Genomic DNA, 16,843 nt, shown 5'->3' on the forward strand with positions numbered 1-16,843 from the left:
AAGGTCACTGGATTCTTACGGGAGGCTGCAGCGTTGGTGTCCCTAGCGCCACTATGCTTAGGAGGCATGCCTGCGAGGATCAGAGGTACTGGGGACCCAGTGCAAGGAAGAGAAAAGCACACCAGCTAGGCCGCGGAGGACCGCGTAGTACAAAGACGGCGTGTCCCTGAACACCCAAGGCGAAGAAAGGGGCCAGCAGCTCCCAGTGAGTAGGGCCGGCAAAATGTTAGAGAGGCACAGGCAGGAGTACTCCTGCAGGCTGAGGTGGGATATTCAATTAACAGCAAAGCAGAGCCAGCACAGCAGAGGTCCCCCACAAGGCAGTACGGCAGTCCCAAAGCAGCTATAAGGTCGTCGGCCCAAGGGTAGACTGAATGGGCCAGGAGGGGGGGTTACAGATCGAGACAGAGGAGGAAAAGTTTTCTCTGAGATCTCACCAAGGGTCCCAGAGTTAGCGAGGCAACAGCTAAGGCAGAGCGATCTCACAGAAAAGGCAGAGGGTTTCTAGGGGCCACATGAATCAGAAGCGTGGCAGAGCAGGGCCCAAAGAGCAGAAGGATCCAAGTCAGGCAAGAGTGGGAGGAATCCTGTAGCGCACGTCCCCGCTTGAGTCGTCCTCCAAAGCCAGGGTCTCGGTGAAGAGGTAGGGGCACTGGCGCAGGGGCCGGCGGGCGCATGCCGCAGGGGATGACAAAATGGCAGGCCCAGTGCCGGGGAGTGAAGCGGAGCTCACCCGGGTCAACAGCCCTTTCAGAGGTGCACCCCCGTCCTGGTACCTCCTGCAGCAGAGTGTTCCAGCGTAGTCTGCCGTATCCCTGGGGCACAAGGGTGGGGCTGGTCGTCCACTCAGCGAGGCATCACAGGCCGTAGGGACGGTCGCCACTCTTCCCCACCAGCGCCAGGGACCAGCCAAGGGGATCAGGCTTCACACGGGGCCCCAGGCAGGTCGGGAGAGGTCCGGGTACTCATGACCTCTCCACTGTCAGAAGCACCACTTCGGAGCAGCAGGAAGGATCGCCAGGCCCTGCTCAAGGCTCCGCAGCGGTCAGCATTCAAAATGGCGGCCAGAGTATAGCGGGTCGTCATGGGACCAGGAGTGCCACCAAACAGAGCCCCCAGGTAGCCTTCGTAACAGCAAAGGGCACCAGCAAGCTCCCTTATAAATATCCGGCCCCCACAGGCTGCAGAGTGTATGGGAGGCGCTGGAGCGGAGACTCGATTAAACACGTCTCACTCCATGCGCGCCCAAGCAACGTCCCTGGCTGCCGCCTTTTTTTACCCAACTGTGGGTAGGGGACCCATGTTTCTAGCTTGGATTACAGCCCACCAGTGGGAACTTCCAATCATGTTCCCCTAATGCAGGCTTCTCGCACAACCCACATATTGAAACGTATCATACTGCCCACCAGAATCACACTGCCCAGCAATGCCATCCTCTCACACAGCTCGCCAGTTCACATTAAAAAGTGGCTTGTGGCCAGACTTAAAGCCCATTCAACCCTTGAAGCATCAATTTTTTATGTGACAATGAGCTACAATAGAGGGGTCGTATGCCCCTATACCTGGGTACATATAATCATAGGGTACTTGCAGCAGGTGTGCAGGTTTCAGAATCCATATATAGAATACAATGCATTCTATATTCAGTAATTAGGTAAAGAGTGGTTCTGTTTGCACTGAGCAAGATGAAGAGTCTTGGCACCGTACCACACACTATTCAAACACTTGTTCGCAGACACCCCAGAGGCTCCTGCATGACAAGGTAATAATTGTTGACATAATCGTTGTGTGAATATTTGGTAATCGTTTGTAAAAATACAGTGCACTTTCAAGTGGATGAGCTTGTTAACAACACATGTGAGGAACAAGACAACAGTTGGCTTTAGACCAGACACCTACTATTGATGCTGTTCTACTTGACTCCAGATCAAGTACTGACAAAGATTAACACCCACTCTAGGTGCAGCCATAGTTATGAGGAGAGATCCTATGGGCAGACTCTATTCTTCACCATGAAAAATTACTGCTTCTTATGAACTTTTCAATGTTCTTTATTATGTTCTACATTCGATTTTTCCCCTTATCTCTCTGAAGCTGACTTACCATAGAATGCAGCACTCTACAAAAGCCCAAAATAAATGGAACCCACCTACTTGCACATCTATGTGTGCTCTCTAGCGGCTGTTTGTCTAAGAGTTGTCGAAGAGTGGCAGTCACTCCACTGCGTGATTTTCCTGAGGAGTACGACAGCCAAGCAACAGACATGCCCAGAACCTATTCTGCTACAAGAGGCAGGCAAATGAGTCAGACCGTTCTTCAATGCCGACTCAGTGCAACCAGGAGGCGAGGTTCAGGCCTTTTTGGGTCCAACGATGAAGGCGGCCTACAATATAAGAACATTATCTCAGTGAGGGCACAGTTAAAGCCCATGAATAAAAACATTGGACATATTAAAAAAGGCTTAGACAAGCTAAAAAGCACTGTTGAGGAGGTGCAAAAAGTTGTTGCAGATAGTTTTTACTGAGGCTGTTATTAACTTATGCACAGTAATTGACCAGAATGACATCAATCATAGACGCTGCCATCATCAGCTTATGTGCAGATTAGATGGATTCACAAGGTCTGATCTCTGGCTCACACATTCAACAGAAACATAATCAAAGTGAACGTGCATGTGGAGATGGGTCACTACAGTGGGATGTAGCGCGTGGTCTAGTAAAAGTCACAAGTGCATTTCAAAATATTCAAACTTCCCACATCTCTGCTACAGCGGAATTAGGTGGAGAGGAAAGTGAGTTGGGGTCAAGCCTCAGTAGCATTTCAGCATCAGAAGTGATAAGTCTGCGTCGCATTCACAAAGTGCATCTATTGATGTTTCCTAAACTCAAAACGTTGAGCAAAAATAAATGGGAAAGTGTAGAGAGAGGCAGAAAGAAGCAGCAGCAACTTGTAATTCCAATTATTGTTTCCATTATTTAAAGTTATAAACAATTTGTATTGTCAAAATACACATATTTTATTTTGCACGTTATGCGAATTTGTTCTTGTTTCATTTAAAAAATCAAAAATGTACCTAACACCTAAAGCAAAGGTAGTACGATATTATTGTTAAAGAAGCATTGCTATGTGTAATTTCCGCATAACTTTTCATGTGATACTTAATTTTAACTTCTCGAGCTCTTAGCGTGTCATTTTCTGCCTTCTCCCACCCTTGAGCCCTCATTCTCATATGGAGGGCATATTTGAACATGAGTCCCACCCACACAGCCAATGATATGAGGAAATTGAGTTATCTGATAAAAATGTAATTTTGTTACGTGCAATCCCTGTGCTATTGTAGGAAGTTTAATATAATCATTGATTTTAGATAGCACTGCATCCAGAAATTTTCTGAAAAGGCTTGAGAGTGCACTTTACAAAACCCCACCTGCTGCACTTATCACACCCTGGTAGCTCCCAGAGGCTAAGAGGTGCAGTGAGTCTAATACCGACACATGGGTGGGGATTGAATTGCTTCTAAGAGTGTTTCACTCTAGATGAGGTTTCATTTCAGCAATTAAATCGAATATAAATGCACTACTTAGCCAGTACATTTCAAAGATATTCTCCGCTGTCTAGTTAAAAATATTAACTCTATCTCTAAATATGCGCTCCTATTTCCTCCGCTGGTTCTACAAACCAGCCACTATCAACATCTTCCTCGCCATCAAGTACAGAGCAGCTATTGTGGAAAATGCAGATCCATTCTGGGGCTGCTTATATAGGCTGTACTTGGTTACCACCTTTTTGGAGTTGGCGGCAAATTGCATACGCAAAACGAGTATTCTGTGACTAGTCGCAGTTTTCAAATCCTTCATACATTGAAATGGTGAATCGTTAATAGGAAATCACAAACTGCGATTCCTAAGTTGAAGTCACAGTTTTACCGATTTGGTAATAATTTGATTTATCAACATCTCAAAGCAGATGCCTTTAGTAAATACCAAATGGCCTTTTTGCATTCGCAAATGGCCCAGTTTAGCAAATCAAGGGCCATATGTATCATTATTAGACGTAGAAAATGCCCTAATTGTGATTCTCTGCGAATTGCAATTAGGTAATCGCTATTTGAATGTACAAAACTTCATGAGTTTCATTTAGCGTTTCTGAATGGGTCGCAAATCGACCTACCTCATTAATATTCATAAGGTAGGTCACAAATTGCAGCCCATTAGGAAACACAAAAATCACAGAGATGGTGGTCTGCTTGGGTCAGCAGACCACAGTGCCTTTGGTCATTTTTAAATAAAGCAGTCTTTTTTTTTTAACGCAGCTCGTTTTCCTTCAAGGAAAGCCCTACCTGCAACAACTGGCTCAAATTAGGCACTGAATACTGATTGAGAATTAATAGTGCAGATCAGAGCATTATTCTGTGTCATAAAAGAGTGTGGCCTACTGGCTCACTCTATTAAAAGTTCGCTTCAGTGTAGCGCCCAGTCCCGGGTTCTCACATCCAGTGTGTGTCAAGTGCATGCGTACAGTGTGTATGTGTGGAACATACATATTACTGAGACTGTGTATGATGTGAATATTTTTGCAAGGACCACTAGGATTCATTTTGTTCTTGAACAAGAAAAAATAACTTTGGAATGTCTACCCTAAATAGAGCCATCTGTCTGACATCCTTTGACCAATGACCCACTGTTGTAAATGCTGTCTGTTATGGGTTTCCGCCAGTAGAGCAAGACCTAGGGTCCCCCATTGAAAAGATGGTAGTTCTGCTCTAAATAGAAAGGAAGAACTGCGAGTTTGGTGGACAGAGTACCACATTTTTTAGTAGAGTAACTTGTCCGACAACTCTAAAAAAGACTCTGTGTTGATATCACTGCCCACTGGGTCACTCTCAAGTGGCTTGACTCGAGGGGAAACTCCCCCTATACTTACATGGAAGGTGTGTGTTAGCGTGGAGCAATTACAATCTTAACAACAGAAAAAACACACCCTTGAACAACTTAATGGCGTAGTATTTAAATACCCTTAACCTAGTAATTTTAGGGTGGGATCTTTTGCCATTGACAATGGCAGTAATATTGGCAATTGTTAATATTGTCAAAGCCTTCAGCAAACTAATAAAGTCCCTGTAAATTCCACTTTAGAGTCAATTTCGACCTATTGGAACTTGACTTATTAAATGCTTTAAATCCTGTTGAGCAATAAACTGTGTTAATTGCTTAAACCAGGTGATGCAGCTGTTAAAGCAATGTTGTTTATAGTTTGGCAATCAAAGCTAATATGCAGCATCATCTGGTTGAGCCCTTTGAGATTGTGACTCAGGCAGTCAAAAGGTACGATGGTACCATGAGCCAAGTCATACCAAATGCTAAAGTCCAAGTTGCATCTGCAACAACAACAAGCCCTTCAAGCTAACCAGAATGAAGCTGCTGCTTTTATTGACAGCGTTGCTGATAATCTGGTGACAAATTAAAGTGTGTAAAGAACAATAATATATTTTGAAGCCTGCATCTGCTCCAATGTTCTTGGCCCAAGGTACATGCTTGCAAACGTTTATTCCCTCTACAGAGCATGACTGTGAATAGAGCATGTGCCCATGAGTGAAAGCCTGCAGCAAAGTGCAGGAGAAATTACTGCGAAATTGCCATCTTCATCAACCACTGGAAAGTGGTGACTGCAGCAAAATCACACAGACACCCCAGAAGAAACCAACTACTAACAGACCAGTTCCAACACCATCAATGCAGCACAGTGCTCAGTTGTTGTGACACAGTTTGCAGATGTTTTCGGAATTAGACAAGCCAAGAATTAGAGAACCCCTCATATAATCCAAAATAACAACAGAGGAAATCTTACTACATAATTTACATTACCTCAAAAGCCATTGATGTATTGGCATGGGAAAATGGAAAAATGACAGAAAGGGTGGAAATAAAATATCTAGTGTTCCCTGAAGCCAGTAGGTCCTCTGAATATGATTTCATGGTAGCTGGCACAATGGACACTGTCAGATGAAGCAGTCTGAAAAGATGGATATTCACACAGCTGTCCATTTTCCAGGATGTATTTATTGTAAATGTGGAAGAGAGCCGCCCCAGCACCTGAGTAAGACACAAGACAATATCCAACTGACACACAGCCCAGACGCAGCTAGGCAACTGTGAACATTCCAGATGACATAGGATGATGCTCTAACTGAGTGACATCATCACACACCTCCCTTCTTTTATTTAAATAACACTTATAACATAGAATAAAATAATAAGCAGATTACAAGAATACAAAATCTACGATCGAGGCACAGCAAACGATGAACAATCCCATTCACACAAACTCTCGTAACCAGCTTGGTTTGACACGATCCCTGGAGCTTCTCCTGACACCACCATCCCCTCCTAAAACTTTTTCGTCATTTGTCACCTTTCCTTGTGAAAAGACAGGATCTCTAGCTACACGGGACGTGTTCCACCAATTGCCATTGCTTAACTTAACAGCATTTTTCCTGACTTCAACAACCTGTTGAGGGTCCAAAAACTTTGACAAACCTTTCCTGACAGACACAGGATTCTTTATTCTCACCCAGTCTCCAACCTTAATTTTGTGATCTTCATTCCTAACAGTAAATTCACTTCTTTTCTTACTAATCTCATAAGACTTCTTATTCGCAGAATCCCAAATACTCCTCATGTCACATCCCTGATGAAAAGACTTCACCATCCAAAAAGGATAAACCTGTGAAGAAGCTTTCCTGCCTCTCATGAGTTCAAATGGACTGAAATTGGTAGACACATGAGGGGAAGTACGGTATGACCACACAAGATCCTTAACTGCTTGAAAAACACACGTGTTAGATCTGTAGGCAGCTTGAACACATTCCACAATAACCCTATTGAACCTTTCAGTTTTGCCATTGCTCTGTGGATGATAAAGGGGAGTTCTTGTGTGCTTGATGCCAGAAGAATGCAAAAAATAATTCATTTCTTGCGAAATAAATTGGACACCATTGTCCGTGAGGATTTCCTCTGGAAAACCTTCTCTGAGAAAAATCTTTTTAAGACAGTTGATGACACTCTTTGAATTTGGTACACCAATTGGTTCAACTTCAACCCATCTGGATAGGTGGTCCACAAGAACTAGGAAATATTTTGAATTTGTAGGAAGAACATGAAATGGGCCAAGAAAGTCCATACCCAACTTTTGCCAAGCCCTTGCAGGAGGAGATACAGGATGTTCAACAGAACCTTCTAGAACAAGAACCTTATCACTAGCACTACATCGTGCACACTGTCTGACCAAATCATCCACCTGGATATCCATTCTAGGCCACCAAAAATCTGACCTAACTTTTCTTTTGGTGATGGTAGAACCCAGATGACCTGAATGAGCGTTCAATATGATTTTTTCTCGATAACAAGTGGGAGGTACCAATTTGTCACCCCTTACAACCTTTCCACTCTCAAGAGAAAGTTCACTGTTAACTTTCCAGAACATTTGAAGATCTGGAGAAAGACACTTCTCTTTTGGCCAACCTCTTTTAATCAATGAAACAACTTCATTGAGGATGGTATCTTTTTCAATTTGAGAAACCCAGTCATCCTCCGCAAAAGACAAAATTTCACGATTCACACAAGCTACAAAACACTCTTCTACATCATTTTCCCATTCTTGTTCACTCTCATCTGTTATTGGCAACCTAGAAAGACAGTCCGCTCTACTATTCTTTCCCCCTGCAATATACTCCACAGTGAAAGAAAATTCTAACAATTTAGTTGATAACCTGGCCAGACGAGCAGTAGTGCGTTTTGGATTTTTCCCTGATAGAATATCAACTAAAGGCCGGTGATCAGTTCTTAGAATAAAAGATCTTCCCCACAAATATGATTTGAATTTTTCCACACTCCAAGTGCAAGCTAGTAGCTCTTTTTCAATTACGGAATACTTCCGTTCAACTGGACGAAGAGTCCTAGAGGCAAACCCTACCGTGTGCTCTCTACCTTCAGCAAACTGCGAAAGAACAGCACCCAAGCCGTACTCGCAAGCATCAACCGTAACCACAGTTTCTCTACCTTCTACAAAAGCTTGCAAAGCTGGAGCTCGTACAATGTGACTCTTTATACTCTGAAACCCCTTCTCACACTCTTCTGACCAAATGAAAGTTGCCCCCTTTTTGAGTAGTGCTCTAAAACACTCAGTTGTTTTTGCAAAATCCTTCATAAATTTTGCATAAAATTCACAGAGACCCAAGAAGGACATAAGTTGTTCCTTATTCTGTGGAGCGGGCGCTTCAACGATACTCTTGATCAACCCTGGTCTGGGCTTGATGCCTTGTTCAGAAATTATGTGACCCAAATATTCGATCTCCTTTACCTTAAAGGAACATTTGCTTCTTTGTAGTGTCACTCCTCTACTTTCTAGTATTTTAAAAACATGTTCAAGAACTACATCATGTTCAGCCTCTTTCTTAGTAAAAATAAGAATGTCGTCCTGAAACACTACGACATTGGAAATATTTCTGAACATTTCTGTCATAAGTCTCTGAAAAACCGCAGCCGCAGAAGCTAGGCCAAAAGGTAATCTACAAAATTGGAAAACACCATCAGGAGTTACAAATGCTGTGAGATGTCGGGACTGAGGATGAAGTTCGACCTGATGATAAGCCGCTTTGAGATCCAGTTTAGTGAAGAATGAGGAAGACCCGACCTTGGCGATGAGGTCTTCAATACGCGGAAGGGGAAAACCATCAACCCAGATAGCCTCGTTGAGACTTCTCAAGTCCACACACATCCTCAGGTCCCCAGATCTCTTTTTTGCCAAAACAATGGGAGAAAGCCAGAGAGTGGACTCAACTTTCTCAATAATTCCTTGTTCACATAATGTCTCAAGATGTTTTGAAAGATCATTCCTAATACTCAATGGGACATTGCGCAATTTGTGTTTGACTGGAACTACATTTTCCTTTAGTTTAATGAAATGCTGAAAATTTGTAATTCTGCCTAATCTATTTTGAAAAACTTTACTAAATTTAACTTCCAAATTATCAATGGATAGAGTGCTGGAAAGAGAAAACGTGTCCTGTGTAGAATGACTGCAATTATGATCTATCTTTCGTTTTTCAATAAAAACAGGATTTTCTAACCCAGGTTTAATCGTTAAGCCAATTTCAGCTTGATGAATGAGACCAAGGACATTAATTCCTTTTTTGGCCACATAAACTTTGCCTTTGATACTCTCACCTAAAACATTAATGGTAGCCCAAAAATATCCTAATAAATCAATATGGCTGCCTTCAAAAGCTATTGTGAAAACGTCAGGAGGTAATAGACAGTTTTTAAACCATAACTTCTGATACTTTTCTTGAGAAACAATTGTGATTCTAGCTCCTGTATCAACTAATAGCTGAATTTTGTTGTTCTCTATGGTGACGTCAACCTCAGGATCAGGAATATGTTGTAACACATTCTCATGACAATTTTTTACCACTACAACATATTCTTGGTTGATAACATCCTCATCATGTACATTATCAAACTCATTGATTACACATCTAACATTCCTTCTTCTGCCACTCAAACAAACTTTCGCAAAATGTCCCATTTTCCCACATTGCCCACATTGTTGGTTTGCCGCTGGACAATTTCTAAAAGATGAGACATGTGCTGATGAACCACATCTATAACAGTACATTCTGGGATTCGGTTGTCTGTTCAGCATAGATGCTCTCCCTCCTCTAAAGTTACTTAATCTTCTGGTGTTGTTGCGAAAAGTATTACTCCTGAAAGTATTTTCTTGAGCAAACATATAAGGTTTCACAGAAGATGACTCAGAGTGTCTCGTTGAAGTAGCACCTGAAGATGATTCAGAATATTTTGTAGAGACAGCACCTGAAATAGAAGAATTCGCTAAAGCTGACTCAAGCTGTTTAGCATCGTCAATGGAAGTTTCTATACTTTTAGCGATGTCAACCGCTTCGTCTAACGTAGGATCCTTGCATGTGAGTAGTCTTTCTTGAACTTTTTTGCAGTAGCAACGCGCAACCAGCTGATCCCTTATTAATTGAGAAGTAAAATTTTCGAATTCACATTTGGAAGCTAAAACTTTTAAGGCTGTGATAAAGGTGTCGATGCTTTCATCTGCTTTTTGTACTCTGGTAAAAAATTTGTATCTGTGCACTACAACGTTCTTTGTTTTTGTGAAATGTTTATCCAGTTGTGCCACAGCTATCTCAAATTCATCAAGATTTTCACCTTCAGGTGGAACATATGGAGGTAGATGATCAAATACATTCTGTCCTTCAACCCCCAGGTGATAGTACATTAAGTTCTTTTTCCTATCTGGTCTGTATCTCTGACCATCAATTGCTCCTAGATATGCTTTAAATGATCTAAACCATAGTTTCCATTCTAAAACTGGATCTCCTGGATCTTGTAAAAAGGGCGCTGGCGCAATGACGCTTTGCATGTTGATATTGAGTTTCTGTCAAAGATTATTTAAAAAATGAAGAAAGAGAAAAACAAAAAAACAAAAATGAGAGAAGAAAAGAAAGAACTAAAATAGCAGAATGAGATAAAACCAAGAAGAAAAAAAAATAAATGAAATTTCACTATTCTTGCCAAAACTAGAGATTGAAAACAACTGATAGCAAGCTATTACACTGCATTGTAGTATTTCCTTAAGTCACTAGATGGCAGCATTGTTCTCTTTCGTGGAACCAACTTCCCAAAAAAAAAATAATAAGAAAAAAAAAAAACGAGGATAATGTGAATAAACAAGCTGTGCGTGTCAGCGATAATACAAATAATAAGAAGAAGTGGCACGCAAATGCTGAGCGTGTCAGCGTTGATTTTTCATTGAAAGATTGCCCGAATTAGCAAAGATATGCTAATGCGTTTCACCCGTACATGTCGATGCGTTCCATGCGTGAACGTCGAACGTAGAAAATCGATGCGTTCCAAGTACAGGAAAACAAAAGGATGCGTTCCAGGTGCGTAGAACTGACGTCAGACAATGATGAATGTGACAGGACAGCGTGCACGGGAAGCTTTTGAAGCGCGAGCAAATATAGCAGTTTAAAAACGGTGAGGCAACTTAATTCAGAAACTTTTGCCCATTAATAGCGAATGTCCTTACTGCCAAAGTATTATATGCCACGTAGCTTGTAATAACAATGCATACATGCATGGCAAATGTTGAAGATAGGGTGCGGCTCTCTGATATCTTGGTTCCTGATTGCTTGTTAGTCAAAAATCTATTGCCTTGACGCTCGGATACGCAATGCTTTGGCGCTTGAATAAATAACGAAAAATGTACTCACAGTAGAGTCGTGGATTCAATCTTGCTGCGAAACAGGCATACCTTGGCTTTGTTCGTTAAAAAAAAAAATCTTGATTGGCAGGACATCACTGGGTAGATTAGTATCCCATCTTCTGTCGCCATATGAAAAGATGGATATTCACACAGCTGTCCATTTTCCAGGATGTATTTATTGTAAATGTGGAAGAGAGCCGCCCCAGCACCTGAGTAAGACACAAGACAATATCCAACTGACACACAGCCCAGACGCAGCTAGGCAACTGTGAACATTCCAGATGACATAGGACGATGCTCTAACTGAGTGACATCATCACACAGTCTTTCCTATTAAAATTAAGCCTGGGCAAAGCACTACGCAATGCTCGCGTAGTTTGCGAAGTTTACGCAACTTCGCACTACGCAAATTGCACGTAGCACAGTGCAAACACGCGTAGCGTAGTGTTGCGTAGTGCAGAGGTCATTTTTTGCTTGCTCGCGGTCCTCAACGTCAAGTTGGCGACCGTGAGCAAGCAAAATGACATCCCAGCGAGACTTTGTCCTCGTTCGCGATCAGCAACATCAAGTTGGCGATCGCGAGCGTGGAAAATAAACTTCCTGGCGAGATTCTCAACGCGAGGAGGTCATGTTTCTCATTGCGAGTGGTCACGCATGCTCACGACCGCTCGCAATGAGAAACTACCAGTCCGCATTGAGAAAGCTGCTGCTCGAGTAAAAATCTACTCGAGCAGCAGAAAACTACAGCTCGCACTGTGCAAGATGACGTTTTCAATGATTGCACAGTGCCGGTTGCTTGTCCGCACAGTGCAATCATTGAAAACGACATCTTGCACAGTGTGAACAGGGTAGTATGCAGTTCGCGAAGTGCTACGAGTAGCTCGCGTAGTGCGAAGTGCACTTTGCATAGCTTCGCGAAGTGCTACTTCGCGAACTACGCCCAGGGTTAATTAAAATGTGTAGAGGCTAAGATGGTTAAAATGAACAAGAATTTCATTACTCCAAATTATGAACCTCCAGATGAAATTGAGGGGGGTCATCATCTTCAGGTTTCATTTCCTTTCATGAAGATGTAGCCTCTGATAATGAGTACAGTGACACAGTCTACTGATTGAAAAGAACTGTTGCGTCAGTTTCTAATTGATAAGTATAGTATACTGTGATTGAAACCAGCTTTTTTATTACTGAAGAGAACAAAGCCCATGCTGTAGTTGAGAGAGTTTCACTTTACTTAAGAGTGCTCCTCAAGGAGAATGCAACAAGGCAGTAAGGGTCACATGCATCAACGAAAATACCAATCGCATACGGGTTGCATTTGGGATGCAACAACCCAAATGCAAAATCAAAATTTAAGTAATCGCAAAATTTGAGATTACTTAAATTGCGAATGCATTGAGAGGATCGCAAATCGTGATTCCCGAAACGCAATGCATGATGCAATTTCAAATAGCGAATTCGCAATTAGGGATCACAAATTACCATCAATTTGAACTTGATGGTAATTTGCAAAACTTTGAAAAATGCACCAAAGTGCATTTTTCAAAGTTTCATGTTACACACACACACATGCCCTTGGGGCATGTATGCACGCAACATGTGGTAATATGGCAATTGCAGGGGTGCAACATGGTGTCCTTTTGGCACCCTTAAAATTGCATGCACAATTTACGAGTACCAATTTGGTACTCGCAAATTGCGCATGCAATTCCCATTCATTCCTATGGGCCTCCAGGCCCAAAGGAATGAATGGGTAGCCATTCCTGAATTGCAATTCGCAATTTCCAGTCGTAATTAAGGAATATGTAGGAATCGCAATTTTTTTGCAATTCCTACATGCATAGGGATTTGCGAGTTCTAAATAGCGATTTCTTAAAATTCACTATTTAGTATTCGAAAATCCTGACTTTGATGCATGTGGCCCTAAATGTTTATATTATTCAGAGATATGTCCTCCCTATTTCACTTTTTTGCATATATAGCTCAGTTTCTTGAAAGAAATAAAACACTCGGCTGTTTCACTGTCATCCTTTCATGGTAGATGTGCCGGGACGACCGGCCCAATGAAGGTGACTGATATCCCTGCCTCTTTCAACCTTTTTACTAAAGTCCCTGTCTCATTAAAAATGTTATTGACGATTTTCTCTAACTATAACTCTGTTCCCCCAATTTCTATCCTGCAATCAATTACCACCATCAACAGGTCTCCAGTTGGTGAGACAGTTGTGGTAAAGGAATGACAAACCTGTCGAGGAGGAGGGCATATTGCAAAGTCAATGAACTGCAGAGGTGGCTGGTGACATTTGAAAGTGGTGAGGCGTAAAATGATTGGCATACTGCGCCATAGCAAGCGAGCGTAGCGAGTGAGCCGGAACAACCTAAGGTTGGATTCAGGGTGGTTCAGGGGGGGCTTCTCCCCCCAAGAAAATTTTGATAAAAGAGAGGAAAAATGGTGCATTTTCAAGCAAATTTGAGAAAGCAGGAAGGTTAATAAAGCAATTGTCAAAGTGCAGTTATTACAATAATAAAGAGATGTCATATAACACAGGCAGCTGCTTATTCAGTATAACCACAGAGCTTCATAACAGACTTCAAGATACAATGCATTTCTGAGTACCTCACTCACAGATTCTCCACGAGTCACGACCTGAAAGGAGCCGAGCCCCTTCCCCCCACAGCCCACACCGCCCCAATAGGCCGCCGCCGCGGAGAGTGCAGGTGCCATGAAGGTGCATATGGAAGAAAAAATGGACGCGCTCGCCTTCTATTGTATTCTGCCAATCGTCGATTGACCCAAAGCGTCACTCCGTGGGTGAGGTAACAGGTCTTACTCTTAGCCACACGCAGCAGGCCCCCACTTTTATTCATAACTGTACGTTATTCAGGAGTACACGGCACCCATGTCATTTCAGACCTCCTCTTCTTCACGAGTCACGACCTGAAAGGAGCCGAGCCCCTTTCACCCACAGCCCGCACCTCCCCAATAGGCTGCCGCCGCGGAGAGCACAGGTGCCACAAAGGTGCATATGGAAGAAAAAATGGACGCGCTTGCCTTCTATTGTATTCTGCCAATCGTCGAATGTCCCAAAGCATCACTCTGTGGGTGAGGTAACAGGTCTTACTCTTAGCCATGTGCAGCAGGCCCCCACTTTCATGGCGAACTGTACGTTATTCAGGAGTACCCGGCACCTATGTCATTTCAGACCTCCTCTTCTCCACGAGTCACGACCTGAAAGGAGCTGAGCTCCCTCCCCCCACAGCCTGCCCCTCCCCAATAGGCCGCCGCGGCGGAGAGCACAGGTGCCACAAAGGTGCATATGGAAGAAAAAATTGACGTGCTCACCTTTTAACTTTTGTATTCTGCCAATTGTCGATTGTCCCAAAGCGTCATTCTGCGGGTGAGGTAACAGGTCTTACTCTTAGCCACGCGCAGCAGGCCCCCACTTTCATGGCGAACTGTATGGCAGCACATTTACTTTTATGGTGTGCACCACTTGGGTGGTCTGTCTGCTTCACAAACTTCTTTAACATTAAATGGTAATACACCTTTAGTGTTACCTTAATTTTGCAATGGACTACTCCTCGCTCCTCCTGTAGAAGAGACACGAGTCAACACCGGCACAAGGTCCGTCTGTGTGGTGCGTGCGAGTGACTGCAAGCGACTCGTGACTCTGTGGTGCGAGCGACTCGAGACTCCGTGGCGCAGTGACGTGCCACCGGAGCCGGACGCTGTGACGACAGCATAGAAAATGGCCAGTCACTACTGCATGGCTTCACATAAGCCACAGTGATTGGCCAAAGTGCGGCAGTGCCACCACCCACACGCGGTAAGCATATGCCATTGCTTGCCCGGCCTCAGGCTGCGCGGTCTCTCTGCCAATCCTGGCACTTTCAATGCAGCGCCACTGTGCCAGGATTGGCCAGGGGGGCATGGTTACTCCTCGCCCCATTAGGCCTCATGTCCCTCGCTAGTCGCTACGGAGGGAAGGTATTACTGTGCGGCGTGTGCGCATGTTCTGGCTGGTCATAAAAAAGAACAGCCCAATTTTGGACATGCGCACTGCTGCTGCACTGTCGACTGCGTTGCCGCCCTCACTCGGCTGCCGCAGCCCCGCCCCCACGGGCCCCACACCTTCAGTCAGCACCGTCCGATTGAGCCGGGCTTGTCCCAGTAGGAGGCAGCTGTGGCGAGAAGTTTGTTTGTTAATGTCACGTGTTTGAAATAGTTTGTAAACTTAATAGTGAATTAAATTTTAGTGATGCGTGAGTCCTCCAGGCTTAGTTGGGCAGCGCCCCAATGGACGCACCGCCGCTGCTGAACTGTTCCCAGTAGCCCAACCTGACACCTCTTAACTGCTGATCACAGGAGGCCTGAAGACTCCTAAAACAACCTTCTGCTTCCTATCAGATGTTCTACCCATTGAACACCCTAAAGATGGAGATCATCACCGGTAGGCTAGGCAATCTGTCCTTTTAAATATGTTTCATGTTCATAGTTGGATTCGCGAATCTGAGGATGACTTCATGAGTGCTGCAAATTATAAACTTCACCAGACTTGCACCAGGATATAACAAATATTGTGCCCATGAAAGGAGCAGCACAAAACCCGCTCCAGTCTCCTCGGATCAAGGCTCCAGGTCAATTGTGTATTTGACTATCCCACTCTTACTCTTTTTCTCTTACTCTGTCCCTTACTATTCTTGGTCTTTCTCACACTGTCTTTCTGTACCTCCGTCTTACCATGTCTTTCTTTGTCTTCCTCTCTCTTCCTGTCTTTCTCCGCCTCTCTCTTTTCATATCTCCTGATCTTTCTCTCACTCCCTGTCTTTCATTGTATCAAAGTGCCATAGTCTGTCCCGGTATTTGCTGGTACAGAAGTGCATTGCGGCCAGAATCTACTACAGCCTCTGTGGAGACAATAACCTCAGCCTTTGAATAAGCAGCAAATCACGTCCTGCCGCTTACTAATGGACAGCTATGGAATCCACCATAATTCTCTACCCTTTCTTCCAACTTACTTTGCCCAAGATTAACTCTCACCACTTACTAGGTTTTATTACATAAAATTTGCTCTGTAATTCCACATGTATATATATATATATATATACTAGTACTGCTAAAAATATGCTCAATAACTATCCTGACCACAACGCAGGCACCCATCTGGCATGATGCAAGGATGTCTGCGTTGGTGCTAGGCTGCCACAAGTGCGCAAGGAGAGGGCAAAAATGTGCCACATCTTAGTAAATAGGGCGCATGCTCTCTCCTTTTTACACAATGCAGTGCAGCAAGATCCCTTGATTGCTGTGTGAAGGTTTGGTAAATCTGGGCCTTTTGTTTCAAGTTCAGAGACTCTATCAAGTGTTGTATTAGTTCCAGTATTATTGATGACGCTGAACTTTGTTTTGAATTTGCCACGGTTGGACCACCATAGGACCGCTGCTACCACCAAGAATTCACAATCCCTGGTGGTTTTGCAGTGGTCTGAGGCCTGCAATATCCAGTCCAGGATTCCAGATAAAGGACATAGGGTCTGATTACGAGTTTGG

General features: G+C 43.6%; 1 pseudogene across 1 annotated transcript in view; it reads left to right on the forward strand.

Moving 5' to 3' along the window:
• LOC146858397 (transient receptor potential cation channel subfamily V member 1-like) overlaps positions 1-16,843 on the forward strand; it is a 989,609-nt pseudogene that overhangs the window by 282,268 nt on the left and 690,498 nt on the right. The gene's annotated exons all lie outside the window — the stretch shown is intronic.

This window comes from Triturus cristatus, chromosome 3_2 (assembly GCF_964204655.1).
Source record: "Triturus cristatus chromosome 3_2, aTriCri1.1, whole genome shotgun sequence".
Taxonomy (NCBI): Eukaryota; Metazoa; Chordata; class Amphibia; order Caudata; family Salamandridae; genus Triturus; species Triturus cristatus.